Source organism: Pimephales promelas, chromosome 17 (genome assembly GCF_988280905.1).
Source record: "Pimephales promelas chromosome 17, fPimPro1.hap1.1, whole genome shotgun sequence".
In the NCBI taxonomy this organism is placed as follows: Eukaryota; Metazoa; Chordata; class Actinopteri; order Cypriniformes; family Leuciscidae; genus Pimephales; species Pimephales promelas.
Genome location: NC_142785.1, coordinates 20,606,192 through 20,619,497, shown reverse-complemented (window position 1 = coordinate 20,619,497; position 13,306 = coordinate 20,606,192). Strand labels below are relative to the sequence as shown.

At 37.4% G+C, this 13,306-nt stretch overlaps 1 protein-coding gene across 25 annotated transcripts in view; it reads right to left on the bottom strand.

Annotated features, from left to right (window-relative positions):
• The window catches only part of nrxn1a (neurexin 1a), a 245,765-nt gene that overhangs the window by 112,862 nt on the left and 119,597 nt on the right, over positions 1 to 13,306 (bottom strand). The gene's annotated exons all lie outside the window — the stretch shown is intronic.

The window sequence follows — 13,306 nt, the reverse complement described above, 5'->3', positions numbered from 1 at the left end:
CGGCAGACCAGCGTTTTGCAATAAAAGAGGTTGTTCAGATGCATTAATAGCAAGCTAGAAAGGCAATGCAATGCAATATAAAAGTTTCATTGGAAAGATGAGCAAATATAGGGGTCAGTGGCATGCTTTTTTGCCATATCTATTACTTTATTTTTTAAAAATACATTACGATGCAATTCATAACTACAATGAAGGATTGATCAAACTTGTCATAAGGAAATAAAAATGTTTTTTTTTGGTGGTGGAATAAAGTAAAAAGATATATGAGGGAGTTTCTAAACTAAACTAATTTCTCATCATCCTTTATTACTAATACTTAAAGAGAACACATTGAAAACCTTTCCACCAAATCAACAGTAATGTGGTCCAACCAACATGCAAGAAAAAAGGAAATGACATCATAGAGTGGACCCCTGCAGACCATCATGACTGTGTGTGTCTAGATCAAACTCTTAAAATATCAAATATCTTGAACTTTCTATTACAGGGCAAGGTTAGTTCAGGTTGTAAAATGCCATGTGGTATGACGGCACAAAACCTTGATATTCATGACATTTACAATAACTTTAGACATTTAAATAACTTTACAAATACTTTAGACTGAAAAAAACATTTAAAAAAATGTTGATAAACCCATATTTAAGATCTATATGTTTTACTTTGTTGCACCACATGCCATTTATAGACTTATTCAAATTAAACCTTTCTTGAAAAGAGAACTTTCTTGAGCTTTTATTCAAAAACATATTCAAACATTAATACCAAGCACATACGCGTTAAAGTGTTTCTTTGTTGTTGATCCATTTATATGTTATTGGCCCTCCATCACATAATAATACAGAGCAGATCACTTACCGTCCATCTACTGGCTCCCATGTTTACTGGACACAAGACTTGCTTCAACTTTCAAATTACCTACCTGTACAAAGCCAAAAGCCAGTCAAAAGTCATCCTTAAGGGGTCAAACGTTGTAGAAACTCACCACAGTCAATCTGAGAATGATTGGTTGCTGTCAGTATGCCCGCACACACACACACACCTGAGATTGAGGTCAGAGCCATCTTGCTCATAAATGAGAACCAAGGTCCTTGATAATGGTGACCATAAATAAAGCAGCCACACATATCAGGACATAATTACCAAATCAGTCAGCGAGACCCATTACTGTAAGCATGCTGGCACAGAACCCAGGCACACACACACTCACTCCTCTTCACATTTGCGCAAACAGCTCCGACTGTCACACAGATCCGAGAGTATTTTGGGAACTTGGTTAAAATATTAACTGAAGAGGCGCCCATTTATAAACTGTGAAGTCCTATCTCCGCAGCTACCTTCTTCGCAGTAAATACAATTATATTATTACAGAGCAGAGCTGAGTCTACTTCTCATCAGGAATATTAATGACTTTAACAGGCAATTTACAGCAAGACTGAACCAAATTACCATAAATCCAGGAATCTGCAACACAATTAACCTAACACACCATAAGACCAGCTCATTTGCTCTGGAATTATCTGGAATATTCTTAAGATAAACCCAGGAGATATCAACAAGGCTCATTTACTCCATCTTTTTCTCCATCCTTCATCACCCTTCATGTGTCCACTGCGAGTTAAAAAAGCTTTTTGCCTCAGATGATGGTGTGTGTGTTTGTGTGCACAAAGAGCCAAAGGGTGGTGCTGATTCTGGCTCTCTTCCACCTCCTCTATATACCACTGAGTCAGCTATAATGTGACTCAGTGCAGGAAGGCGCCCACAGAGTCACACCAGCAAAACAGGCTTTTGCATCAACACACACACACTGCCATTCTGGACTCGATCCATTGAGGAAAAATTATGATTGGTTCAGAAATCGTCGGGCCAATCAAATGGCAAGGGCGGGCTTTATAATATGATGGACAGATGATCTGCAGTTACGAAATCATGATATTATAAAAAGAGCGATTGGGTTGAAGTCAAAGTTGACTGCAGCTGGAGAATTGAGATGTATAGATTCCGGTATCACTTCTGATGTAAAAGAAATTGACTGCGCATTCAAACAAGGTATTTGTTGATCGGAAAAATCCTTCCTACAGGATTCGGAAAAAGTTTAATTTATCAGCTGGTTTCAATGGTCGCTAAGAAAATGGAACGCAATGAAAACACTGTGGTCTATGTAATTTCTCCTTTGGTCGCACTCATGGAGGACCAACACTCATTATTTTACTACTTCCAGCGTGCATGTAGTTGAGTTCTGTTGAAAACTATGTGAAGTTCAACTTAAGTTGAACTACACATAGTTCTACACATAGTTAATTGCAGAGTTTTTTTTTTTTTTCTTCTTTTTTTTCTTTTCCTGGTTCGGTGCCCTATGGAGCAGTATCAGACTAAAATTCTGACTAGAAAATGAGTATGACGAAGTCAGGGCCATACACTGGTCCATACACACAACATTTCACACATGTTTATATATTGGATGCCCTGAATAACCACAAAATATCCAATTCCACTGCCAGTAACAGAGTGTGTTATGAGTCTTTCGTATCAATTTGTCTCTGTTGCGACTCTATCGTCTAGTTCTCTGCAAAAACTCTTGCAGGAAATAAAATCTTCAAGAGCAAATAACCAGGAAGGCTTGCTTAAATGCAAAATTAAAATACATGTCATCATACATATGCATACATCATATATTACATCGATACATACTTTCTGTTTCTGTTTTAAGCCATATCCTACCAGTTTTTATCATTTATTTTTGACAGTAACTATGTTTACATGCAACTAATAACCCGAATATGATCATATCCCGGATTTTAAAAACCCGGATCCTTGGGGTTCTCCTTTTCTAACCCGAATTTTTGGTCATGTAAACAGGTATCGGCATATCTCCATCAAAAGGAACATTGATTTGTGTTCTGCGCATGTTCTATTCGCATACAAATGCCTGCATGCAGTATACCGGAAGTAAACAAGAAGTAGAGGTAAACATGGCGAGTTGACTCAGTAGTGTCAAGTGCTGCTGGTTGATCAGTAACGGCACCAAAGCGCAAACAAAGGCGATCGTCATCTGCCCCGAACTATTCATTATCCGCATGCTGCTGCTGTTGTTTTATTTGGATACAGGAAGAAGAATCGGAAATTATGCATATTACGTCTTAAGGTCCAGACGCTAACCGTGCATCACCATTTACATCGGTGATTAGCCGATTGATTATAAATTCCATGTATACAGGAGTAACTCTCTCTGCTCACGCATGTAAACGGGTTATTCCGAATGTTTGAGAAACCTGAACAACCCGAATATTGACAGCTTGTAAACGTAGTCAGTGTCTATTTAGGCCAACCTTGGTAACAACCATTTTCTCTAACCGCCACTGCGCAATCATTTTACCCTTATAAAACAGCACTTTCCATTTTGCACGATTCAAAACAAGATGCTATTTGTCACCATTTACACTTACCTACTTCTATATACATACTGTAAATTTTTCCTTTAGTCCATATACATGTTAGTCATTCATGCACCATTTGTCTTACTTACAGGATTAAACAATGTTTTTGATACTGTGCCTTTAAGAAAATATGTATGGGATGTCAGCTACGATTGGTTAGACTTTTTGCATCTGAAATGAGAAAGATCTCTTGCATGTTTGCTGTCATGTCAAAAATAATTTTCATAGCCTCATCTTTGAATAACAGCCTTTTTGTAAAGCTTGCATTTGCATACACCAAACAATCCACGCCCCAATGAGCCATACAATTTTTTTTCTTTGAAAGCTCATAGTACAACCTATGACATCAAATGCGGTTTAAATTGTCTATTAACCTGCCGACATAGCATTTAAAGATACATGCCATTTGTGATGGCTGATTCCTTTTGGAATAATTCTACTTTCTCTGTTAACACAAACAGTGAATTTATAGCTGATATCATTGTCTCAACCCCAATCTGCTATTAAAGCACTACTAATTTGGTGTGGCTGCCTTCTGCCATATTTTGAAGCAGCAGCACGCTTCTGATGTTTATACATTTAGAAAATTGTCAATTTTCCTATTCAGTCAGTGTTAGTGTCTGTATTATGCCTTTCAAATATGACATCAAATATTATATCTATTAACTGCAAAGTATTAGTCACTGGAGGGTGCAAAAAATACATTTAAGATTACACTAAAAACTTAATTGTAATTTAATTCAAATTTAATTAATTAAACTTTTCTTACCATCATTCATTGAAAAGCAGTATCATTATCATCATTATGCACACAGCAGTTGACAACACTTCATGTTTTATTTTAATTAAACAACATAGAATATAACACAATATTAATAATTAAATTATTAATTTTGTCTGTATTCATTAAAATGCATAATATCAGCATCATGCATAGATGCGGTTATAATAGTCGTTACATTTCAAGTCTAACCATAACTGGTAAAACCTGAAAGCCAACATCAGTATTTTATACTTTCTTTAGACAATATTCAAAGTAAATTCTAAGTAAAAAAATCAGTTGAGAACCACTCAACTGCATGGCTTCTGTTCGCACTAGTAGAGTGATTCCTGGTACGCAGCTGACTGAGCAATTATCTCTTCATCAGCTTAAATTTAGACAGGAACGTTGGGGGCAGCACGTCTGTGGGCTTGTTACCTCAAAGCTGCTACGGGCGACAGTCTGTGAACGCTGAACACAGTCACTCAACCACTGAAAACTCCCATGCTACAGGAAGACAAGCTGTAGTATATTTTCCTGTATGATTTCCCTCTCACCATAACACCATCTGAAAAAAGAGCTTTATGAAAGCTACAATTTGACGCTTCTACAGTAACGGTGGGATATTTAAAAAAAACAAACAATTAAAAGAAGCAGTGTCAACTTTAGTTATCTAAATTGTGCTGCATGCGATAAACGCAATATGACAGACTTGGTCTAATTAGCAGTACTGCAGGGGTGGTAATACATTAATACTTTGTTCTATTCAACAACAGACATTTCCTAAACTTATTTTGACATGCCCATATCTTTTTCCATAATCATTATTTTGATATTTGAAATGTAATATTTAAGAATAAGAACACAAAATATAAATTTTTGGAATTAAATCCCCTTTCACAATTATACAACGGCACAATCTCCAAGGCAATAACAAAGCCAATAATACTACACAAAACAGTCAACATTAAAGCTGAAGTCCGTAGATTTTTTTGGGGTTAAAAATTATCCAAAATACATACTTGAGAAAATGCATAACCAGCCAGTATTCAAAACTATCTGCTTGCCTTAGCTCGATTCAAAGCCGTAAGCTTGTAATAATGCTTTTAATTCCAGTGGTACAGGTGGATTTCCACGGGAGATTCAAGCATGTCCCTGCGTCATTACGTCACATCTGTACACATAAAGGAGACTCGGCTAGTAGGCTATATTGCATGTGAGGATGTTGGAGGTGGAGATTTATAAGCTTTTCTCACAGCACTTGATATTATTAAACTTATCAATTTGAGAAAGGCTCAAACGACAATCACCAGTGACAACAGATTCACCCGCTAAAAAGACTTTGTTCGGAAGGACATTACATGTAGTCACGCAATGACATTGTTAACATTAACAATTTGAGAAGAAAGTATAATTTGCACGTTTTTGCACGATATGATAACTTATAAGCGATTGTTTGATTTAATCAGCGCGATTTACAGCAATGTCAGAGTCAGAACAATAGTGGATGTTTCTTACTAGTTCAGATGACATTTTCCAGAGAAAACTCTTATGTTGGTCATACTTCCAAAAATAATAATCTGTGATTCTGAATGCCAGTATCCACACCGGCACGATGACTAACAGCCTCAGTCTCCTCAAACATTGTGTTCATCTGCGCAGTGCCATGTTGAGGGTGTTGAAGTACAACGAATGAATGCAGTTCCGCGAATGAATGCAATTGCAGATTTCGAACAGAGATGGCGACAAGAGGAAAAATTGTGGACTGCAGCTTTAATAACTGACACCGTACATAAAACTTCATTAGGGCCTTTTATTATCTCCTTACAAAGCTACACCTAAATGACATCACTAAATGACACCAAAATGAAAATGAATTAAAATCACAGGAGCTTCTCTGACAGAATAGGCTGATCTCAGAGAATATTTGGTGTCAGGCAGAACAGGGACTAAGCGCCAGATAAACTGTCAAAGCTGTCTACATTGATTTTTCATAAGGTGACATTCGCTCACAGTTATGTAAGAAAAAAGTAAAGCTATTTCAACAGTAGCTCATAGACTATGAATTTGTAATCTGTAGAGAAATACTGCACTGTCATTGACATAAATATAAATAATCCAACCTTCTATAATAATAATAATAATAATAATAATATAAGTAATAATAAGCCAACATTGTACCTCAGTGGCCACAGCTAGCTTGTGCATTAATTTGATCTGTGCTTTGATTCTTCCTCTCTTTGTGTTTTAGCCAAACGCCCTTTATAGGCTCTCTAGAGATATGTTTCGGTGAATCACATATAGCTTCTCCACCATGGCCCCATTCACACTGTAGGGAATACAAGACCGGAGATAAACGACAGTGGGGCTGAAAAGAAGACTGAGGCTCTGGGCACAGATAAATCTAGTGGGAGGAAACACTTCTTCAAGCTTGTCCACTAGATCAAGATTACTTGCAAACCCATTCAAGTAATAGCTTAGCCACTTGTATCTGTGCCTGCTTGAGAATCAGCTTGAGAAGGGGACATGCCGTTACACACATGCTATTGGTGTTTTAGTTAATACAAATGTCTAAATAAAGCGCAGTATAAAATCAGTACATAAGTATATAATGAAATTGAATAGTGACAGCCACTGTCTGCTCAAAATTCAATTTCACTGTACGGGAAATAAGCTTCTTGGACATTCTGCTAAATATCTTCTTTTTTTCATACAAGAAGGTAAGTCAAACAGGGTTTGGAATGACATGATCATGAATATACTTTTGGGTGAACTATCCCGTCATTTTTGAAACACTTCTGTTTTGACCTGCATGAAACAAACATGATCTTTTTCTTTTCTTTTCTTTTTTTTATATATATAAAAATCTTGTTGCATTGTCAGAGAAGTGGGGAAACTCCCTTCAAAGCTCTAGGAAGGCATTCTAGGGAGAAGCAGAAGCAATTAAGTAAGCTCATATTACATGCATGTGTATTCACACATTTATTTCTCTCTCTTCTATAACACATCCACCATTTCTGTCATTTATCACCAGTCTTCGATTTTTTTCACACCTTTCTTCCCTGAGCCTCCAGCTTTATAAATCCGAGCAAAATATTGTCCTCCTTTCTAGTTTATAGTAGGAACAGTACATCCCCAAACAATTTGCACTTAGTATGTATTTGTGTGTGTGTGTGGATTGTATGTTAATTGTGAGTAAACACTCACCTCACCATAGCAGAATTAAATGCAATGACATTGACTAAATGTGGCAAGAGGTTAAAAAATATCAAGGATGCATTAAATTTATAGAAAATGACAATACATACATTTCTAATGTTACAATTTTTTCTATTTCAAATAAATGCTATTCTTTTAAATGTTCAATATATAAAAAAGAAAAATCCTGATTTTTTTTTCAAAGAAAAAAGTAAAAAAATATATATATTAATAATAATTAATACACATATATACATATACATATACATATATATATATATATATATGTGTGTGTGTGTGTGTGTACACTCAAGACACTTTCATGTTTTTTCTATGACTTAAATACATCAGAATTATCCCACTCAATGCATTTTGGCTTCAAAATTCATAAAAGTTGTATTTATCTGTGAAAATTATCTTGATAGACAAAACATGCAATCATAAACTGTGAGGGAACAGTTATTGTTGAGGGAACCAGTGTGATGCTAACTGCTGGTTGGCCTACAAAGTGACGTCATACTTGTACCTACTATTACGATGATTTCTGAAGGATCATGTGACACTGACAACTGGAGTAATGGCTGCTGAAAATTCAGATTTGCCATCACAGGAGTAAATTACATTTTAATATACATTAAAGCAACACTATGCAGTTTTTCAGCCTTCATAATAAACACTCACCTAAAGAATTATTAGGAATACCAGTTCAATTTCTCATTAATGCAATTATCTATTCAACCAATCACATGGCTGTTGCTTCAATGCATTTAGGGGTGTGGTCCTGGTCAAGACAATCTCCTGAACTCCAAACTGAATGTCAGAATGGGAAAGAAATGTGATTTAAGCAATTTTGAGCGTGGCATGGTTGTAGGTGCCTGATGGGCCAGTCTGAGTGTTTCACAATCTGCTCAGTTACTGGGATTTTCACACACAACCATTTCTAGGGTTTACAAAGAATGGAGTGAAATGGGAAAAACATCCAGTATGCGGAAGTCCTGTGGGGGAAAATGCCTTGTTGACGCTAGAGGTCAGAGGAGAATGGGCCGACTGATTCAAGCTGATAGAAGAGCAACTTTGACTGAAATAACCACTCGTTACAACCGAGGTATGCAGCAAAGCATTTGTGAAGCCACAACACGCACAACCTTCAGGCGGATGGGCTACAACAGCAGAAGAGCTCAGCAAAATATATTGGACATTTGAAGACTGGAAAAATGTTGCCTGGTCTTGTGAGTCTCGATTTCTGTTGAGCCATTTAGTTGGTAGAGTCAGAATTTGGCAGAATTTCATTCCAAATATGTAAAATTACACAAAAATTACGTGTTAACATTCCGCGTTAATTGGCCAATTTCGCGATTCTGTGATTGCGGATATTACAGGGCCCTACATGAGAAAAGAGGGGCATGTAAACTTCACTGCACATACAGTAATGTATAGGGGCTATAAGAGTAAAGGAGAGGAGAGGTCTAAGTGGCTCCCAGTGAGCAGTACACTCACTCAGGCAGCTTGTTTTGCTACTGGGGATGATAGCACAGTGAGTTAATGAGACCAGCTCCAAAGCCGCAGCCGAGTCTCAATCTAACAACGGCAAGAAAAACAACAGGAGTGACAACAACAGAAGATAATAACACCGCAATTACCCAAGCTAAATATATACCGGGGGCTATGGACCGTGGACAGCAACGATACCATTAAACTGACTCTGAGGTCTAGTTACGTTGCAAGTGAGCTTTTTCAGCTGCTAAGAAGGGCCTCAAGTACATTCACTGCATTAACTGACATAATATAAATACATATTGTCGTCCATAATTCCAATTAATTCCCCTGTGTGATGGTATTTCCCCCCAAACGTTCAGACAGAGCACTACATTATGTGTGACAAGTTTATTCAGTCTGCTTAGCCGCTTCGACCTTGATAAGGCCGGTTATCAAAATTTCTCAATCTCAGAGCGCAGCCGAAACTCGTCAAGCTTTTCTGAGCCCGCGAAATGGAGGAGCGTTTCACGCTCGACTGGCCACAGATGTTTTTTGTTGAATATTGATTTATTGTTTGATTGATTATTCCTCACATCATAAGTCTGCCAGTGAATGGGATCAGACGGCGAAAGATACAAAAAGCACAAAAGACTGGCTGGCTCATTATTCGAGGATCCGGATGTCGAGGCGGCTGTATCGTGGATGCTGTTTAATCTGAAATTACGATTTCTCCAAATGGCAGTATCATACATTTTGGTGGGGAGGAATGATATTTGACACTTTCTTTGCTGAAATAAGAGCTCATATCTGGTAAAAATAAATAAAAGGGTTAGGAATAACATTCTAATGGTTAAGTATTAAATAGGCTGAAAGAAAAAAATGGGGATAATACATGGTTTCTCCACCTTTAAACATGAAATGTAAAATATATTTTGGCAACTGATCTTCCATAAACATAGTTCAAAGGCTTTTATTGAAAAATGGCAGGGCTGGGTACTTTTTTAGAGGCTGAAAATACATTCATGCATCTGAGATTCACAGGAAAAAAGAAATTTCACTGAAAAAAAAAAAAAGTTCACCGGAGTCTCATAGATGCAGTGTTTTTGAACAAGGAGTCTGATTATCATTCTTAGAAATGGCACTATTAAACGTATTCCTATATTCAGCTGTGACCAGACACCTTTAGCTAAACGCTCCAAACACATCTCTCAAAAAATAGCCGTGAATCTGTGGAACATGCAGCGCAAAGTCACAACTCACTTCAAAACGCTCTCTCCACCTCCACAGCACCTCATTACAGCCTTTCTTATGCAAATGCGAGGAGACAAACTGGCATCACACAGACATGAAGCCTGCCGTCCTAAAGGCATCTCTGGCTCTCCTAACGAATCCGTCTAAACTTTTGAACTTTCTCACTCTCTCTTTCTCTCTCTCTCAGGTGTGGAGGCTCAGTGTTTTTAAACGCTGGCATTTTCTAGGACACCAAATTCAATTGAGAAGCCTGTGGTTGAGTGACGTAAAATCCTCAGATCTCTTCTCAATTTCACAGAGAAGATTCATCTGGAAACCAGCCAAGAAGATGAGAGAAAACAGATTCTTCCACTAACGTTATTTATTTCACAGCTCGTCTCGAGAAACCCGTGCAGGCACTTTTATTTTGGAAAGTCCTCCTTCCAAGCGTTGGGACCTGTCCGACCTGTCAGAGCCAGCTACCTCTCTGGAGCATCAAACCAGCAGCCAACCCTCTCACTCAGTCCCTGCCATATGTCCCAGTGTTCTGCCAACTCCTTGCACACAAGACCTCAGAGCACCCCATTAGCAAAAGTGAGAGAGAAAAATGAGAGAGAGAGAGAGAGAGAGAGAGAGAGAGAGAGAGGGGGGGGGGGTATAAACATACTTTGAGAAAAACAGAGGTGGGGAGATGGAGAGATCAGCAGAAAAAGAACATCAGAGGGAGCAAAAGTAGAACAGAAACAAGATGAAGTGGGAGACAGACGATCAATTAGGAGAGAGAGAAAAAAAAGAGGTAAAAGGTAATGGTTAAATGTAATGGTTCAAATTCAAATTTAAAGATTACACTTTATTGTAGGTGCCTTTTTTCATACTGCAATTAAAATGTAATATACATTTAAGTACTGAGTAACACTACATGTACTTACTATAGTGTTAGGATTAGGGTTTGGTTTGGTTTAGTTTACGGTTAGTTGCATGTAATTATGCATAACAGTTTTTACTATAGTAACTACATGTAACATATGTTACAATGACACTGTAAAATAAAGTGTTACCTAATTAAATTGTCATTATAATTTAATCATTTTTAGAAGTGGCATAACTGCTGCTTAAATATCATTTTACAAATATATAGTTGATTGGCCTAACAATATATGTATAAAATAATAACTTACAAAATAAATAATACATTAATAAAAATATCTTTAACTATGTGTATCTGAGAGCTGTATCTCTTTGATTTACTACAAACTCAGAATCATTAGTTCAGGAATCATGGTTGATCTCTGTTTTTGATTCACTAAAAAGAACTGACTCAAGGTCATTTGTTCAGGAATCAATTCCATTCACTTCACATACCGCTTTTTACAATACACATCGTTTCAAAGAAGCTTCACAGAAAATGCATGAGTCCACATTAAAATTTAAAGTGAACCAGACTGCACTGGTTGTGCTGCAGGCTTTTGCACTGGTTGTGCTGCAGGCTGTTTAGTATGGTGTTTCGTCAGCATCAGCAGAAGAACACACGAGAACCGTTAACAAAAAGTCATTTAATTATTAAAAAAAGAGAGACAAAAAAAATGGTGTTTCTGTGCAAGGCTGGGAAAACGACAGACTATTTTTGGGTGCAGTGTCCCTAAAAGAAAAACAGGAGGTGGGCGTGAACAGACTGCCAAAATTCCCACAGACAGAAAGAGAGAGTTTGAGAGAGGTGTTCTTTGTAAACTCAGTCAGAGCTCTGTGCTGGATCTGTGTAATTTGATGTTATCGTCAGACCGTGAATGTGGATCCATGGGCCTGTGCTGATATTGAATAACAGCAGGGAGGAAAGCTCAGAATCTCAGCACTCGGAGCACTACCCTCTCTGCTGAAGCTCTCCAGCATGGACGCAATATGGCATACAGTCTATACGTGCCAGAACAGCCTTGTAACTGATCAATGTACACACGTACTCATGCACACACATTCATTATATACCTTCCCATGACAGCAGAGACAGAATATAGAGCCAGCATGCAGAGCTCTCTCATCCCTACCGCATATCATATCCAGATCGCTAAAGTAAGCTCAGTTTGACGCTGTGTGGAAAGCTGTCCTCTCAGCACCGGTGTATTTTTAGAAGCTTCAATATGATAACATAACACAGATCTCTTCTAGTATCTGTCTTTAAATGCATTTCTCTGCTTTCGTCATTCAGTTATTGATCCATTATATTTACGCTCTCTGACAAACAGATCTGTGTAAGGTCACCACTAATGGAGTGACCACATCGTTTGTACTGTTCCCCCCAGTTGGGACCCTCAGAGCTGCCACCAATTCGTCTCTCCTTTCATTCAGGACTCCATTGTAAGAGTCATTCTACCTTGCATTAAGCCTAGTATACACTGCGCCAACAGACACTAACAAAATGGTAGTTGTTAAAAGATGACAGTCTGACAATCTTCTATTAATAAACACGACATGCGTAAAAGTGGTGGTGTAGCTGTGGTGATGGTCAGGCCAACAGAATGATTATGCTTTACATTTTATATAATAAATGAATAAACATGAAGTTAATGTTGAGTAACTTACATTTTGCCAGTTGCTTCGCCAATTTTTGCTTGGTCAATAAAGCACAGAAGAGGTGTTGTGGTCCTGAGCAAATTGGTAAATTCAATGATTCATTCATAAAGAAAGGCCTCTGTTTGTGTGTTCATGAATGGATCTGTTGAGTAAACCAATCATTTTGAAATCGTTCTTTCCATATAAAATATATATCAAAACCTTTAAAATAAGATAAACTGACTTGAGACGGAAAATTGGGTAAGGGTGCAGTCACATATATCGTTGTTCAACACATTTTTCACTGAAAAAAAAAATCAATTTCAATAGGAATCCACACAATTGAGAATAGCAGATAAGAGCGAGATATTTCCACACTTTCAAGTCAAGCGAATTTGCTGCGTTGAGCAACAGAAAGCTGCTTGGTTTGAAAGTTCTGCTTCATATATCACTACACAATTGACAATAGACCTTTTTTTGCCTGCAAATTTGTACTGAAATGTGTATACTAAAAAGACTTGAGTATAGAATATAACTTGAATTAATTAAGTTCTGTCCCCTTATCTGTTTTTTTTCTTCTTTCTTGTAAATTTAGATAAACCTGTGCTTAAAATGAAGGGGGAAGAACAATTCAAGACATTCTCAAAAAAAAATCGTATAAAAC